This window comes from Crocuta crocuta, unplaced genomic scaffold, assembly GCF_008692635.1.
Source record: "Crocuta crocuta isolate KB4526 unplaced genomic scaffold, BGI_CrCroc_1.0 scaffold290, whole genome shotgun sequence".
Lineage (NCBI taxonomy): Eukaryota > Metazoa > Chordata > Mammalia > Carnivora > Hyaenidae > Crocuta > Crocuta crocuta.
In genome coordinates this window covers 5,602,898-5,620,878 of record NW_027527429.1, presented here as the reverse complement: position 1 = coordinate 5,620,878, position 17,981 = coordinate 5,602,898, and the positions used below count along the sequence as shown (strand labels likewise).

Sequence of the window (17,981 nt, the reverse complement as noted above, 5' to 3'; positions counted from 1 at the left end):
GCTGGATTCTTGGAGAAGCTTCTGGGAGTGGGGGAAGCAAATGGAACACACACTGCAGGGACTGGGGGGCCGGGTGACTCCGATCGCCGGGGTCCAGCTTGCTCGTCAACTGATGGTCATGTCCTCTTGATGACCTCCTCCAACGCAGGTACTTTATTGTCTTATCCCATATAAGTTTCCCAGCAATGCTATGAGGTGGGAACTATTATTATTCCCATTTTCCAGAGAGGACAACTGAGGCCAGAGCAGGTAAGAAATGTACCCAACATCACGACCTGCTAAGTGGTGGAACTGGAAGTCTGTTTCCCAGGCCTGTGCCAACGAGAGCCAACCAACCATGGGGAGGCCCTCAGGTAGTGAGGTTTTCATCACTGGAAATTTTCTAGAAGAAGGAGACAGGGGGCATTTGTGGATGCCTCCCCAGCAAGTATACCCCCAACAAACTCTGCTTTCCATTTAGGCATCTGAATGGTGCTGAGAGAGACGAGCGACCCTTACTATCAGGAAGAACCTGGTCAGTTGGTACACAAATTGGCCACTAGGGTCCCTGGGCTGCTTGAGCAGAGCTCCGTTAAGCACCTGACCTCAGGGCTTTTCGCTGTAGGTTCTGACTGGGGGGTGCTGGTCAGAAGGAAGAGTGGAAGACGTCAGGGAAGTCAGTTGTAATGGTTGGCAGGAAATCCGTTTGTCAGACAGACCTTGAGGGGAAGGACATCAACCTTTCGGGGTAGGAGAGAGAAAACAGTTTGAGAACACAGGCGGAGCTGAAGTCTTCTAACCGCTAGAGGAAGCCGGGGTGAGCTGCAGGGACAGTCGACGGGGAGCTGCGGCTGCCTGCTCCCCCACCCCGTCTGGACATGGACCCCCCCTTTATAATATAGCATCGGAACTGAGAAGAGCCACAAGCATGTGGATGCCCATCGTTAAGGGGCGGCGGCCAGATGAGCCGGGTGGAGGGGAAACCTGGGCTGGGGTCCAGGAGGTGTTTGTGCCGCAGCAAGAACAGTGTTGTGAAGGGGAACACGGCATCGCAGGAAAGGGTGTGTGAGCCCACGGCCTCACGGTTCCTTAGGCCGGTGGTGCCTCCAGCTGCCTCTAGCAAAGGCTGGTCACCCACAGAAGACGGGGAACAGCTTCACGTCTGTGAGGCATCACCTGTGCTAGCTGTTGGCATATGTTCTGGGAAGACAGGCCTGGACGGATGGGCGGCCCACGCCTGGGGGCCCTCGGAGGGCTGGCCCGGATCCCTAACTGCCCAACCCACCCCCTCCTGCTCCCCAGTGTGGACCTGGGACAGGGAGCCCGCAGGTCCCCACACCGGTAAGCCAGACAGTCTCGTTTATGTTCCTTGCAGACCCAAACCTGATGGATTTGGCTGAAGTCTGTCTTCCCTCTGCCAGGGATGCTATCAAAGGAATCACCTCATTAGAAGGTGGGTCTGGGGACCTTGGTTTCACCTCTAAGACTAGTATTTCCTTAGTACGATTCAATGTGATGTGGTTTGTGTTTTTCATAAGGCAGGTGCCAAGTATCTTGAAAGACACAGTCTTAATGATTTCATCCTCACAGACATGTGCGAGACAAATGGCTATAGAGCCTTTTCACCTAAAGTTCTGCTCTTTCCGACCACCAGTAGGATTGCGGTCAAGGGTGTGAGATCGATGCGCTTGGCCATGCCCGCCTCCAGCACCTTCAGACAGTCGGTTCCAGGAAATGTCTTAAAATTTTATACAAAATACAAAAAAATTGTTCTCATCTTGGGTTTAACATGCAGTAAGTGAAATAGCGGCCTTCTAATGGAGTGCTCAGCTTTTATATGTTGGAACAGATGTCATAAATTATGGTTATTTTTAACAAGATTATGAAGATTACCTAAATCACTTGACAGTGTAAGATATCCGAGTTCAAAGTCACGTGTAATATGCTTGCAAAGTTACATTATAATTAGTGCAGAGAAGGTTATAAATAGAGTTTTAAGTGCACAGATAGATGCTTAAGTATGTAACCCACAACTCATTCCTTGTAAAGCTCTGTCCTAACACGTTTCTTGATCTTGACATTTTCCAGCGTGTTTCAGTTCCTGAGGATCTGCAAGAGTGGAGGGTGCAGAGAGCGTGCCTGGGCAGGGGAGGGGAACGAAGAGGAGGAGCCCATATCCTCACAAGGATCAGCCCTGAGTGGGAGGGACTCTGCTGTCACGGTGAAGATGCTCAGTTCCACCACGAGAGGGAGCACGTGCTACACAACAGAAGCGCAGTTAGGGCTGGAAGGGAAGGGGGAGAGGTGGAGACAGAGACAGAGAGACAGACGCAGAGATAGAGAGTGACACAGACCCAGAGACGGAGACATACAGACAGAGGCGGACAGACAGAAGCTGAGAGAGACAGAAAGAGAGAGACAGAGACAGAGAGAGACAAAGAGACACACACAGAGAAAAGAGACAGAGGGATAGAAAGAGACAGAGAGCCACACAGAGGGATACAGACCTCGAGACAGAGAACGAGAGACATAGAGAGGTCGAAGCTCAAGGTACAGAGAGAATGAGACACAGGGACACAGGGCAGGAGGGGACATTTGCAAGAGTCCCAGAATATAAGGTAACAGAAAACGTCCACAGACAGGAAGGAAAGTCCCCTGTGCTCTTAATGGAGTTGGATTGAGGCCCAAGTGATTATTGTGAATCCTATTGCCAATCCTCAAGTAAAGGCTCTAATCAATTTTTGCAAAAGATTTCTCTAGAAAATAAGCAAAGCTATCGTTACAGTAATACTGTGGGTTTATAACCTTAGATTATATTAACAAAGATCAAGGTATGAAAGTGGGGAATGGCCATGGTTTCCGTGGGTTGGTTGTAGTCAGGAGTTATTGTCAGTTTTTTTTTTTACTCTGAAAATAAAGAAAGATGAGTATAAATACAGCTCTGTCAACTTAAAAGTAAAAGCTAATTGAATTAAGAACAGAATGTCTCGTCTAACAAATACAAGAGAAAGAAAAAAATACATATACACTGCATACATAAGCTATCAAAAAGATAAAAAAAAATGAAGAGAACTAAGAGTCCCCAAAGAGAAAGTGTGAATCCGCATGGCAAGAATGAGTGAGAAAGAATTGTTTGAATACCGTAATTTAAAAAATAAGACTTAGGGGCGCCTGGGTGACTCAGTGGGTTAAGCATCCGACTTCAGCTCAGGTCATCGTCTTGCAGTTTGGGAGTTTGAGGCCCGCGTCGGGCTCCGTGCTGACAGCTCGGAGTCTGGAGCCTGCTTCCGATTCTGGTCTCCCCTTCTGTCTGTCCCTCCCATGCTGACACTCTGCCTCTCTCTGTCTCTCAATAATAAATAAAAATGTTGAAAAATTTAAGAATAAGGCTTAGATCAAGTTTTGAAAAAAATGAGCAGTTTCCTGCTTATAATAGGTGCACTTGAAGCAAAATGTGGGTGGAAGATGACAAACTCAAGAATGGAGGATGGTCAAAGACACATCCAGCAAGAAGACCAAGCCAAAAGTTGGGAAAACTGATGTCAGGCACATGGGCTTCTCTGTCCTCAGATGTTGGTTGATCTCATCTATTCTCAGGGTTCTAGAACCATCACAGGCCAGTGACTCACCCATTTGCACCCCCCCTAACCCATACAGCTGATTTGTGTCTGCTCAGACTGTCTCCTGGGGACCACAAACAGCCTGTGCAAAGCTGCACACTTGATCTGGTCTGCTAAACCTTGCTGCCTGGAGTCTATCTTATTTATTCATTCAACACACACACACACACACACAGACACACAGACACAGACACACACAGACACACACAGACACACACACACACACACACAGTTTATCTTTTCCAGACAGAGACTGGGAACTGACCAGGGGACACTCATCCACATTCATACAATTCACATTTTTGTGGGAAAGATAAGAGAATGAACAAATTAACAAGATAATTTCAGAGATTGATAAACCAAGAGCATAGGGAAGCCCAGGACCAAACTAAAAAAACAAAAATGTGCTGTGCTTTTCTTTTCTAAACGTCTAATGATTCTGTTGGAACGGATTCCCCTAAGTGACACTTGTAGGACAGAGTGTGTAGATTAGGCTGCCTAGGAAGATCTCTCTGAAGAAGCTACGTTTCAGCTGCTGATGGAGAAGCTCTCATTCATTTGCTCGTTCAAACAGGGAAGACATGACCTTGTCAAGCAAAGGGAACCGAGGGACAAAGGCCAGCATGTGGGAGTGAGCTGGGCACGGACACAGAGCTAGAGGAGAGTAGTTGGAGATGAGATCGGAGAGTTCGACAAGATGATGTCGTGCTGGCCTGAGATCTACGTGTCGCCCGGCAAAGTCTACGTTAGGCTGCAGTAATAAACAGCCCCCAAGTTTCAGTGGGTTACAATAAAGGTTAATTTCTTGTTCACTCCTTAACTTCACTGAGGTCCACTGGGGATTCTGTGTGATTGCCTTCACCGCGGAATCCATGATGACAGGATGGCCTCCAGCCTTGGAATGAAGCACCACAATGCATTGTCACTGAAGTCTTCCACCTTGTGGCAACACACATCACTTCTGCCACATTTCATTGACAAGTCCTGCGGCTCAGCCGGTGTCCGAGAAGGTAAGTGTGCTCTGCGGGGAGAGGAGACCGCTTGCAAACAGCCTAAGCAATGACCGTACGCACGTAAGGACTGAGTTTTATTCTAAAGCAATAGGAAAACATTGGAGTATTTGAGACGACGACTGACACGACTTGGTTTAGGTCTATACAAGATGCTCACTGTGGGGAGTGGCTATGGGGAGAATGTGAGACGGGTGGAGGACAGGAGGCAGGGAGGCTCCCAGCGGGGAGACCAGTGGAGGCGTAGCCCTGGGCGGTGGCCAGGATGGGCAGCACCTGGGATGACTGTTGAACTGGAAATCAGAAACCTGGAGCGCACTCTGGCCGCCGGCCCTCGCCTCCCCCGCCCTCCGGCCCACTAACGCGCTGGGGTTCCAGTCCACCTGACTTAGCTCCGCCAGTGCAGCGTCAGCTTCTCCCCTGGTCTCCCGGCAAGATCTCCACGTAGCCCCCAGACCATCTCTGTGGTGCGCCCGAGTTGTCTTAGCGTGGACACGGGGTCCCCTGACCCCCTCTCGCTTAAAGCCCCTCGTTGCTCCCAGGATAATCTCCTAAGTCTGGAATCTTCGTCCACGCTCATTCTGCGGCCCCTGCTCCCACCGCTGACCCCGCGGCTCCCGGTCCCCCTACAAGGGCCTGGACCTGCAGGTGCTGCCTCGGCCCTTCACGCCGGCTCTTCGTCATTTGCACAGCTCCTCACCCCTCCCTGCTGGGACACACATGCACACACTCACACACACTCACATACATGCACATGCACACGCACACACAACCACACACATACACATAGTCACACATATTCAGAATGCACACACATGCACACACTCACACACACACTCACAGACATGCACGCACACAGGGCCACACACATCCACACACGGGCACACACAAATAGTCACAAATCACACATGCACACACAGTCACACACTCTCACACATGCACATACCATCTCATATATGCACATATAGGTACACACTCACATACACTCACACGCCCACACACTCACACACACATGCATACACTCAGGCACATGGAATACCCTCACACAAATGCACATACATGTGCACACACTGGCACACTTACACACATCAGCACACATTCATACATGCACATATGTGTGCATATACCCAGTCACACATGGTCACACACACGGCTACACATTCACCCACATTTGCATATGTTTACACACACATGCACATATAGGAGCACAAACACCTTCACATGTGCACATGCAAAACACATGCATTCACACACATTCACACACTCACACACATGCACACACATACACTCACAGGGTCACACTGTCACGCATGCACACATACTCACATATACACACATGCACACATACACACACTCACATACACTAGCACATATTCACACAAACACAGAGGCACACAAGCACACATGCAATGTTCACACATTTGCACATACATACACACTCACCTACACGCACAAGGTCGCACTGTCACATATGCACATATACTCACACACGCGCAAATGCACACACACCTGCACAGATACACACGACTCGCACACACATGCACACGCACACACACACACACACGCCTGACCACCTCCGACTCTTCCTTCCCATCTCAGCTTAACCATTTTTGTTTTTGAGAAGCCCTCCCTGGCCATCCCTTCCCCACAATTGAAATCAGACCCCCAATCATGTATTTTTAGAGCTCGCCAAACTTTTCCTTCGCAGGGCTTATTGTGCTTTATGACTGTCTTCAATTCACTGACTCGCCTGAGCGGCTGAGGTGTCAGCTCTGGGAGAAGGCTTCCCACGGAATCATCGGTGCCCAGTGGGGCGCCGGGTGCGCGGCTGGCCTTCGGCGCCCACGGAGTAAGTGAATGAAAGCAGGAGTCAGAGCAAAGGTAGCCACCCATCCAAACACCCCCCAAAAGAGGAAGGGGCTTAATCATAATATAACCAGGAAATGGGGAATAAATGGAACCATTTGGGTATTTCTCATGAAATGTTTTGGCTGATGGGAAAATGCTAGTAACGAGATGTTAGGAAAAATAAAATGGAATTCAAACGTGTGTCTGTGCACACCTGAAGGGGCCTATTAAGCCAGGAACACAGTGCGGTCTGAGAATGATTACGGGATGAAAGGCATTCTGCTTTTAAACTATACAGAGTATCCCTAACCGATGGCATAAATGCAATTTTATATCAAATAAATTATAAGCAGACAGGATCCTGATACTATCTTCTACCCTCCTTTTGTCTAAGTCGTAGGAAACACTCCATTTATTTGATGTTAAAAATCCTTACCAACCAATTCTAAATCCTTCCTGCTACATTTATTTCCTTTGTGTCTCAGCTTCAGACAAAGAAGAAACGGAAAAGTGGCTCAGATCAGAGTCCTGCAGCGGCCCGGCCTGAAGAAAATTCGTGTCATCCCCGGCGGCTACGGAACGTCACACTAACAGGGGACGAGGTGGCCTCAAGCCCCCGGCTCTCCAGCTCGGCCAGACACCAAGCAGGCAGCCTTCAGCCCGAACCCCTCCCTGAATTCACACGTACCAGAAGGTGGCCTGGGGAGGACGCGGCGCCGTTGTAGGTGAGCACGCTGTCACCTGTATTAATAGAGAAGATGTGAGATCTGGCAGAAAAAGGAACCGCGAAGTGACTCACTTGTCAAATTCTTGCATCAGCTGGTGCTGAGGTGGCCTCAGTCAGCATTGGAAGTCACTGGAAATGTCTCAGGTTGATCAGAGGCCCCTGTAAAAATGTGTCCCACCCCCCACCCCCAGTGTTGGTGCTTCAGAGGCAGCTGTGAGTGGGGCCCCAGCCCTGGCTGCAGTGACGGGCCTGGACACAGACACGTAGAAGGGACAGGTCCACAGCGAGGTGGGCCAGCTGGGTCCCCAGCAGTCAGGGCAGGAGATCAANAAGCGAAAGTCGGACGCTTAACCGACTAAGCCACCCAGGCTCCCCGAAGAGGTCAATTCTATGAACAGGCTCAGAGAGCTTTTTTTGGGAGGGAGTCTCTGGACCCCCTTTGCTCAGACTTTCCATCTGAGCACATACTTCTCAACAGCACTTTCAGGAGCAGTGGAGGGGGGGCTTCTCTCTACAGTGGCCCCCACCCTGGAGCGCCATCAGCCTTCACAGCCGGGCACAAGGTGCCACCGAGTGTCTCTGAGTGGGGCGCTTCTTCCCCACATGGAGGAAACTCTGGTTTACTGGAATGAATTCTATTCTTAGGACCTACCAAGGATGCTCAAACCTCTCTTTTTAAAGAAAACCTTCCTAATATATGAGCAGCCCAGAACCTTCAGGCATTAGTTAGAGCACATGGCGTCCCCAGACTGAGTTTTGGATTGCAGAGGCAGCACCCAGGGTTACAGGAATGGGCTTCAGCGTCAGGGGGTCTCTTTTGAACCTGGAATTCACCCAGCTGTGCCACCTTGGCCCTGTCGCCAGCATCTCCAAGCAGCAGAGATTTCCCCTTTACAATCAGAATGAGCTCCTACTTCCGAGGGTTGTTTTGAAGCTCCAGGGGGAACAGGAGTGAATGGGTAGACAGCTCCTAGCACCTGCTAAACTCCGCGTGTGCGTTTGGCAGGAAGTTCACGGTCAGCTTGTGCAGTGCGCTTTATGTGCATCCATCTCAAATAATGGCTGTGCCTTGATCTGACTCACAAAGGAGGCCAGTCATTCCCTTCATGCCCTGAACCATTCAAGGAATGGTGCCTTAGGCTGGACAGGACGTTCTGGGGGCCATGGTCACACGGGCGGCGACATTTAGCTTGGGATTCCGTAAAATCCCTGTCCTTCCCGTGTGGAGCAGTTAACCCACGCTCTGGCATCAAGTGGAACTGGCAGATGCATTGGCTGTGAGTGCCAGCTGTTACCTGCTCCTCGGTGGCTCCTCCCATTTCTGCTGGCCCCAGCGTGTGTAGACCCCATTATAGAGTATGTAAGACATCACCCCAAATTGGACAGACATGGGTTCTAACCTCTCTTCCCTTCCCCTGCCCAGTCTAAGTTGCTGAGAGACCTGGAATGTGAGCACCAGATCCAGAACCCCCAATGCTCATTTTGGTGGTGGATGCTTATCCTTCAAACTCCTTTCTCTGGATGGGTCAACCGGGCAGCTAGGGGTGCCCCTTGGAGGAGTGTGCCGCTGGGCCATGGATTTCCAGAAGGACTGCGGTGCCCCTAGGGATTTTGTCAAATGCCTTAGGGCACGTGGAGAGTGATCTCCGGCACTCCTGCGGGCCCTCCAGACCCACCGGGATGTGACCCACAGACACTGCAGTCCGATGTGTTTGATCACATCCTGCTGGTGCTACTAACCCCCTGGGGGGTCCTGGGTAAGTCAAGTCCCTTGTTCAGATTGTCCCTGTCTCCCTGCGTCTTCTTCCTGGAGACCCTGCACTGGGCTACTGTTTCCTGGGATTATCTCCGGAATCCCACATGGGCTCCAGCCCGGGGTTCGCTCCTCCCTCACCTCACACACAAGGACCCTGAAGCCTTGACTTGGCCACCAGCCTGCAAGTCATGGGGCCAGGCCCCCGAGCCTGCCCTGTCTGATTCCTGCTCCCAAAGCTCTATTTTAAGAATTTTATTTTGGGGTGCCTGGGTGGCTCAGTCGGTTAAGCACCTGACTCCAACTCAGGTTATGATCTTACGGCTTGAGTTCGAGCCCCGTGTTGGGCTCTGTGCTGACAGCTCGGAGCCTGGAGCTGCTTCGGATTCTGTGTCTCCCACTCACTCTGCCCCTCCCCCCCCACCCTCTGTCTCTCTCAAAGATAAATCAACATTAAAAAGAGAATTTTTTTTATATTTGAAATGTATTTTATCAAAGTAATTATGACAAGTACAGATTTTTACAGAAACCAAAAAGGGTTAAAATGATAACAACAACAACAGCAAAATCAGGCCTCTGCCTCCAGGCCCCGAGTCCCTGAACCGCGTGAAACTCTCTTGCTGTTTCTCCAGCTCTATTTTGTCGCGTGTCTACACCGCGTGCCTGTGTTGCGAATTCCTAATTTATTCATTTTTAGACATGACCTACGGCCTCCCCAGTGAACCTTGCCGTGCAAGACCTCAGGGCACTGTGTTATGTCATCTCCCTTACGGCAACCCTGTCCCGTGTCTGCGTCAGCTTCTGCTGCCGGATCAACACCGTAGGCTCAGCTCTTTCCCCCCATCGCTCTAGAGCCTGGAAGTTTGAGAGCAGGGTTCCGGTGTGATCAGGTTCTGGGGAGAGCTCGCTTTCTGGTCTGTAGACAGATGTTTTCTCTCCGTTACCTAACATGGCCTTTCCTTGTGTGTGCAGAGAGGGAGAGGTCTCTCTCTTTGTCTTCTTATAAAACCACTAACCTCACCACAAGGACCCCCTCCATGACCTAATTCAACCCTAATCACCTGCCAAAAATCCTATCCCCAAATACCATTGCATTGAGGGTTAGGGCTTCAACTAATCAACGTGGAGTGGGGTGGGGGACACGCTTCAGTCCATAACACCCCATTAATAATGCCTAGTTGTTGGGATAGTTTGTATTATTGAAACTCTATAGATGGACATAATATTTACCTACAACTTTTGATTTCTGATTTTCTTTCTTTTTTCTTTCTTTCTTTCTTTCTTTCTTTCTTTCTTTCTTTCTTTCTTTCTTTCTTTCTTTCTTTCTCTTTTTATAACATATGGTGTATAATTGTCAGGTAAAGAACTACACTGCACGTTTGAAGTATAGTGTTTGTTAAGTTCGGACACACGTATATACCAGTGGGACCATTACCATGCTCGAGATGGTAGACATCCTCATCACTGCTAGATGGGGGGCACTTTGCTGTTTCTTCTTCCTGCACCACCACCCTCCCATCTTCTACCCATCCTCAGGCCACACTCTTCTGCTTTCTGTCGCTGTAGATTAGTTCGCATTTCTAGAATGATTTCTGGAATCATCCGGTATTTACCTTCCGGGGTGGCTTCTTTTGCTCTGCATGAATATGTCGATACCCATGTGTGTGGTTACATGTATCAGTAGCTCATTCCTTTTTATTACTGAGTAGGAACCCATTGTGCAGAGAACCATGATCTGCTTATCGATTCACATGGTGGACATTTGGGTGATTTCCAGTTTGGGGATTTTTCGAATAAAGCTGCCATGGGGCACCTGGGTGGCTCAGTCGGTTAAGCATCTGAATTTGACTCAGGTCATGATCTCACAGTTTGTGAGTTCGAGTCCTGCACTGGGCTCTCTGTTGTCAGCACTGAGCCCACTTTGGATCCTCTGTCACCGTCTCTCTCTCTCTTTCTCTCAAAGAAATCTTTTTTTTATTAAAAACAAAAACAAAGAAAGCTGTCATGAACAATTACACACAAACCTTTGTGTGGACACCTGTTTTCTTTTCTCTTAGGTAAACACTTAGCAGTGGAATGGCTGGGTTATATGGTAGGTGCCTGTTTAACTTTTTAAAAAACAGCCCAACTGTTTCCAGAGTGATTGTGCTCTGTTTACACTCCTACCAGCAGTGTGAGATAGTTCCAGTTTCTCCACATCCCTGCCAACCCTCAGTATAGTCATTGCTTTTTTTTTTTTAATTTTTTAATGTTTATTTAATGGTTATTTATTTTTGAGAATCCAAAGCAGGCTCCAGGCTCTGAGCTGTCAGCACAGAGCCCGACGTGGGGCTCGAGCCCATGAACTGAGAGACCATGACCTGGGCCAAAGTCAGATGCCACCTAGGCACCCCTAGTCATTGCTTTTAATTACAGCTCTTCTGGTGGCAGTGCAGTATTAGCTGACTATGGCTTCAATTTGCAGTAAAGAGCCCAAGAGCTGAATTATTAACCACAGGACCATCTCCTCTCCCAGCTTTATGTGCCCCCAGAAACTTTATGAGAATTTTATTTACTTACTTATTTAGTCTCCCAAGGATTTTGAGGACTGAGTGAAGTATCCATTCATTCATTCTCTGCCCCATCTAATTGTTACCTCCTGTGGGTACATTGGAATTTTAGTAATAGCTATCTTGGAGAGAGAGGATCATTTTTCCTAGTTTCTGTAAATTTAATTTATGTCAGTAGCTGTATACTAGCGATTGAGTCCATGAAAGAAGTCAGAGAATATCTGCAATGTTGACACTAAATTGTCAGGATGCCAGTGCCCAAGTCATTGTTTGCTTGTGACCACTTCTGCTACTCAACTCAATCACATGTTCAGGAAAACAGGAACATTAGCTCCTGGCTGCACTTCCCTCCAATGACAGAAAAAGCAGAGCCATACCCTTAGAGAGCTCCTGGACCAGAGGCAGATAAACATCTCATGTAGGTGCATGGGATAGTGGGGTCTTAGAATTGGAATGGTGCTTGGATTGAATCAGGGAAGTTTTCCTAGATTGGGAGATTTTTAAAAATATTTTTAGAGAGAGCGCAAGACCACACATGAGCAGGGGGGAACAGTGGCAGTGCGGGAGAGAGAGAGACAGAGACAGAGACATAGAGAGGAAATCTTAAGTAGACTCCATGCTCAGTGCAGAGCCCAATACAAACCTCAATCCCATGACCCTGGGATCATGACTTGAGTGGAAGTCAAGAGTCTGATGCTCAACCAACTAAACAACCCAGGTACCCCAGATTGGGAGATTCTTGAAGAATGGGGAGAAGTTTCCTGTGTTGGACAAAAAGGTAAAGAAGTAGAAATTCCCACTCAAGGGACAGTGTATGCAAAGGTATAGAAGCCACAGTTCATATGAGAGTTGCCAAAGCATCAGGTAGCACAGGAAGGGTCCTGGGAAATGCATGCAGATTGTGAAAGCATTTAGGCTGTGCTAATAAAGTGTTTTGATCTAATAGTCAAAGGGGACATTTCTGAGAATCCTGACCATGTTCTAGGAGGTTCAGAGTGGCAGCTGTTCAGGAGATGGGGAGAGAAGGTGGCCTCAGGAGAGTGACCAGCTTCGTGGTCTAACCTCTGGTCACATGCAGAGCACCAAGGCAGCTGTGGCTGTCTGGGCCAGGGGTGTATGAGCCCTAACAAAGGCAGTAAGGGTGGAAAGGGAAGAAAGGGAGCCACTCAAGTTTCAGGCAAGAGAACTGATTAACTGTGAGGACAGATCACATGAGGAAGCTCTCTGGGATATTTTTTTGCCTTGGATGACTAGACATTTGTTGAAATATGAGCTGCAGAAGTTGGAGGACGATATTTATGGAGAAAAGATGACGACTCTGGGTTTGGAGTTTATAAGTTGGGAGGCCCCGAAGGGCATCCCTTAGACAACCACATGGTTGCTAAGGAGTTCAGGAGAACAGGTGGGTTGTCGAGAATCATTGGTGCACCTGTAAATGCTGACGTCACGGGGAAGGACAAGCTTGCCTAGAGGAGCATCCGGCAAACCCACCACATTTAGTAGGAAGCCAGAGGGAGAGGAAGGAATGCAAGAAGGATGCATACATGGGCCATAACTTCAGTGTTGAGGGGGATGGAATGTGATGACCTGATGTGAGGCTGGAAATCGGCGCTGGGCCTCCATCATGAGATCAAGAGCTGTGATTACATCTCATCACCCATGAAAGAAGGCTCAAGTGCTCTGCCTACTTGGGGATGCCGCCAGAGAACAGCTACCCGCCCACAGTGAAGGGAGAAGTCAGGCAGATACTGATGTTACCAGGCTCTGGACAAGTTTGTTGCTTACCATTTCTAGGTTCGGAGAGGCAATGTTCCTTTGGGGTGAGAACCTTGAACTTCCTCTGAATTGCAGTCTCTAGAAGTTTTGCCTGAGAGGGTCATGGAATTGAAGAACAGAGAAAGGTAAATGCTGAAAGATTGAAAGTATAACCCCGATGCCAAATAAACATGACGAAGAAAGCAGGTGTCTCAGAAGACAGCCAGAAAGCTAACAAATTAGAAAATCCCTTTCTGAAAAAGGTAGAAAAAGAGAGAAAATTGAAAAGAACTTTAATTTTTTTAATTTATTTATTCTTCAGAGAGAGAGAAAGAGAGAGAGAGTACTGGGGAAAGGCAAAGAGAGGGAGAGAGAGAATCCCAGGCAAGCTCTATGGTGTCAGCACAGAGCCTGACATGGGGCTCAGTCTCAAGAACCATGAGATCGTGACCTGAGCTGAAATCAAGAGTTGGACACTTAAGCAACTGAGCCATCCACGTGCCCTGAGAAGGACTTTAAATGTGTGTATTCATGTTCCTCAGAAAGATAGAAGAAATAATGGCAACTGTAAATAAGAATAGAGAGTTATGCAACAAAAAAATGGCAATTAGAAATCAAAATCAATATGGATTAAAAAGAAGCCTTTGGGGAGACTCTGTGTCTCCCTCGCTCTCTGCTCTTTCCCTACTCATGCTCTGTCTCTCTCTGTCTCTCAAAAATAAATAAACATTAAAAAAACCCTCAGATTGGAAAAGTAAATTATAGTTATTGAAGCAAGAGATCAATTAAGTGAGATAAACGGTGAGCTGGAAAAAAAACTTGATGATTTAGACATTTGTAAGATAGAATTGAGAAAATCAGTGTGGATATAGCAGAGAGAGGAGAGAGAAACATGAAAGATCTGTAGAAAAGGTATTGAAATCTCCCAATCTATCAGACAGAATGGGGAAGAGGCAAAGTTAAGTAAGACATGGCTAGTTATTTCAAGACTGGAAGAAATTATGAACTCCCCAGACCAAAAAAATACCCTCAGGACAAAGTAGGATAAACTTACAAACAAAAGTCCATGTTTAGATGCATCACAGGGAAACTACAGATCAGAGATGATAAAATTTCCAAACTACTAAAAAGAAAAGAGATTTTATTTTATTTTACTTTACTTTATTTTATTTTATTTTGTTTTGTTTTGTTTTTAGTAGGCTCTATGCCCCACGTGAGGCTGAAACTCAAGACCCTGACACCAAGAGTCCCATGCTCTACCGACTGAGCCAGCCACGAGCCCCAAGAAAAGACATTGTATACTAAGGAATGGCCATCAGAGAGACAGCCTAAGGTCCTTGCCAGAAGACAAGGGAGCAAGGTGTTGAGGGAAAATTCACTAGTAGTGAAGGGTTCCATGCCCAACTGAAGTGCCTTTTAGGAATTATGGCTGTATACAGCACTATCGGCAATAGCAAAAGCATGGAAAGAGCCCAGATTTCCATCAGCAGATGAATGGATGAAGAAGATGTCATATATATACACAATGGAGTAGTACTCGGCAATCAAAAAGAACGAAATCTTGCCATTTGCAACTACATGGATGGAACTGGAGGGTCTTATGTTAAGTGAAATTAGTCAGAGAAAAACAGGTATCATATGACTTCACTCATATGAGGAATTTAAGATACAAAACAGATGAACATAAGGAAGGGAAGCAAAAATAATATAAAAACAGAGAGGAGGGGCAAGACATAAAAGATTCTAGAACAAACAGAGGGTTGCTGGAGGGGTTGTAGGGGGGGATGAGCTAAATGGGTGAGGGGCATTAAGGAATCTGCTCCTGAAATCATCGTTGCACCAAATGCTAACTAACTTGGATGTAAATTAAACAATAAATAAATTTAAAAATAATTAAGTAAGTAAGTAAGTAAGTAAGTAAATAAAGTTAGGGGGAAAAAGGAGTTACGGCTGTATATAAATATCCCCAGACCTAACACGTTTTCTGGTCAAGATGGCATCATGAACAGGTAGCAAACAGCAGTCACGTTATAAATGAGAGCCGGAATTGAAGGGAAGTTAAACAGTCATGTGATAAATAAGAGGAGAACTTCCCTTTGAAGGGAAGGTAAAAAGTTCTTGGTATTGACCTGGGTGGTGAATTCAACATTAACCACGCTTATGTATGTATGTTATAGTTCACAATAAAGAGAGGGAGGCGAACCGTAGGAGACTCTTAAATACAGAGAACAAACAGAGGCTGCTGGAGGGGAGGTGGATGGGGGATGGGCTAGATGGGGGATGGACATTAAGGAGGGCACTTATTGGGATGCACACTGGCTGTTGTTTTTAAATGATGAATCCCTTGGTTCTACTCTTGAAGCCAAGACTACACTGTACATTAACTAACTTGAGAATGAATAACATCAAATAAAATTGAAAAGGAAAAAGGTTATATTTTTTAAAGGAAAAAAATTGTAAAACTTAATTACAGGACATTTTCTATTCAAAAAATTGCAAATATATTTTTTAAGAGGGTAGGTTCCTTGTCTTGTTCAGGAGAGTTTGATTCAATGTAGGGTCCGAATTTGGGGAAATATTGGCATTGGGGCATTTTGCCCCCAGTGTGATTCTTTTAATGACATGAACCTCTCAGCCGCAAAACAAAACTGCCTTCTGTGTTGTCTTCTCCTGGAAATGCTTTGCATGGATGTGGCTTTTTCCCTTTCCTGTGGCAGTGGCAAGATCTAGTCTATAATCACTTTCATTTTGCACAGGGCAATAAGCATTCATTTAAAGACTCCAGCTCCCAAGATCGGAATCTACTAGCTGACTCACAAAGCTGACAGAATTCTCTACCCCGAACACTGGGTTAGAAGAGCAGATTACAGTTGTTAAATTATCCACAGGAGGGCTCTCCTGATGTTCCCAACCCAAAAAGAGAAGTTTGGGTAAAAATATAGGGAAATAATGTGAGGAAAACCAGACTGAACCCTCACAGTTTCAACAAAATTTCCATAATTGTATAAGATTTAGATTCTTATAACTTATACGAAAGCAAGTGGGATAATTTCAATACAAAGACCAGGACCAGTGACTTGGGTTTCTGAATATTTCATTGTCCAGTCCTGCTTTTACTTAAACAGGCTGATACTTGAAGCAGTGGCCCCTGGGAAGATTAGAATTGGTAAAGAGCCTTTCATTTCTTTTCCTCTTTCCCTTTCCTGCTCACCTACTCATTTGCTAACAAGGCTATTAATAACAAACCCTGCTATGGAGTTGTAAGGGGCTGATCAGGCACAGCCTCATCTATCTCGAGTTCTGAAAGTATAGAAAAATAAACACCAGAAAGGTAAGGATTCAATATAGCATTCTGTTTATTATAGGGAAGCTGGTTTGGAGAGTGCAATTTGGATTCAATGTGTGGATACGGTAGTTTATCCCTCTATCCCAAATGGAACTTTCCTACCCAGTCAATGGTGGAGCACTTGGGGTCTGCAGCCGTCTTCCCCATATTTGCAGTGAAGAACTGAGGGCTTCTCTCATAAAAGCCTGCCCCATGTGAGAGCACAAACCAGCACCCAGAGCAGGCAATAGAGCACTCCTCACTCTCTGGAGCCACACCTGCAGGTAGGTCCTTCCAGAAGGCTGGAGAGAAGAGAACTATTCCATTATTCATAGTGAAAAGACTCAGGACGGTGAGCACAGAGGTCCGAGGATGTGGCCAGCCCTGTCCCTTCAATCTCGCTCAACCAGAGAATGGAACGACAGTGCTGGAGGGTAACCCGTACTAGGGAGAGGCGACCTAAATAATTTTGACAGCTGGCGAAAATGTGGGGATTCAGAACGCCCAAGGTCGAGATGAGTTGGGCGGTTTGGTGTTCAAGGCTGGCTAAGACCAGACTTGTTTGATTCAGCGGTATTCCTACCTACTGCTTGATGAGTGGGCAGGACCTCAAATGATGCCTTGGTGCAGACTTTGAAAAATCCTATTTTCTTTTCAAATACAAAGTTTTTTTTAACCTCTCAACTTTTCGCTTTGGAACAATGACAGATTCAGCGGAAGTTTCAAAAACAGTGCAGAGACGAACAGCGTATCTGCCACTCAGTTTTCTCCTCACACACAAAATATGTGCACGTTATTATACTACAATTTCGAAACCAGGAAGCTGACATTGGTGCAATGGACAGACTTTATTCTGAGCCACTTTTACAGGCACACACGTGTGTGTGTGTGTGTGTGTGTGTGTGTGTGCATATGTATCTAGTTCTACAGCTCTATCACGTGTAACTTATACAATTATGACCACAAGAAAGGTACAGAACTATTCTGTATCTAGATTTCCCTCCTCCTATCAGGTTTCTTAGTGCTTTGATATGTGCCTGGTTAATAATATGGTTGTCACTCACTGAAATAGTATATTAAGTATAGAATTCATTGTCTTTATATAGAACCCAGATAAAATCATTTGCCAATAGGACCACTGTGCTGTGTCTCACTTAGAAGCAATTTACCTTAATTTCAGACAACACTGTGAAAAGGAAAGAATCAATTTTGAGAGTTTTGTTCTTATAAGTGAAATGTACAGAAGGTAAGTTAGCCCAAATTTCCTTTGTCCTAGAGCAATGCCACTTGGCTAATGCTCAATGTAGGTTAGGGGTCAAGTGCTTCTCTACACTTGACCATCCTTGGACACACAAAGGCATCGGAACCTCAGCTTGACTGACCTTGATCTCATTTTCCTCCCCTACCCCAACCCT

General features: G+C 46.7%; 2 long non-coding RNA genes across 2 annotated transcripts; both read left to right on the top strand.

Annotated features, from left to right (window-relative positions):
- The first annotated feature begins 765 nt into the window (after window positions 1–765).
- LOC144227211 (uncharacterized) lies at window positions 766–3,320 on the top strand. Its single transcript, XR_013333877.1, has 3 exons — window positions 766–1,040; window positions 1,355–1,432; window positions 2,068–3,320. It is a non-coding gene; the product is annotated as an uncharacterized LOC144227211 (long non-coding RNA).
- Window positions 3,321–4,443: 1,123 nt separating this feature from the next.
- Window positions 4,444–7,166, top strand: LOC144227205 (uncharacterized). The gene is made up of 3 exons (XR_013333873.1): window positions 4,444–4,609; window positions 6,318–6,458; window positions 6,943–7,166. It is a non-coding gene; the product is annotated as an uncharacterized LOC144227205 (long non-coding RNA).
- Window positions 7,167–17,981: the final 10,815 nt, after the last annotated feature.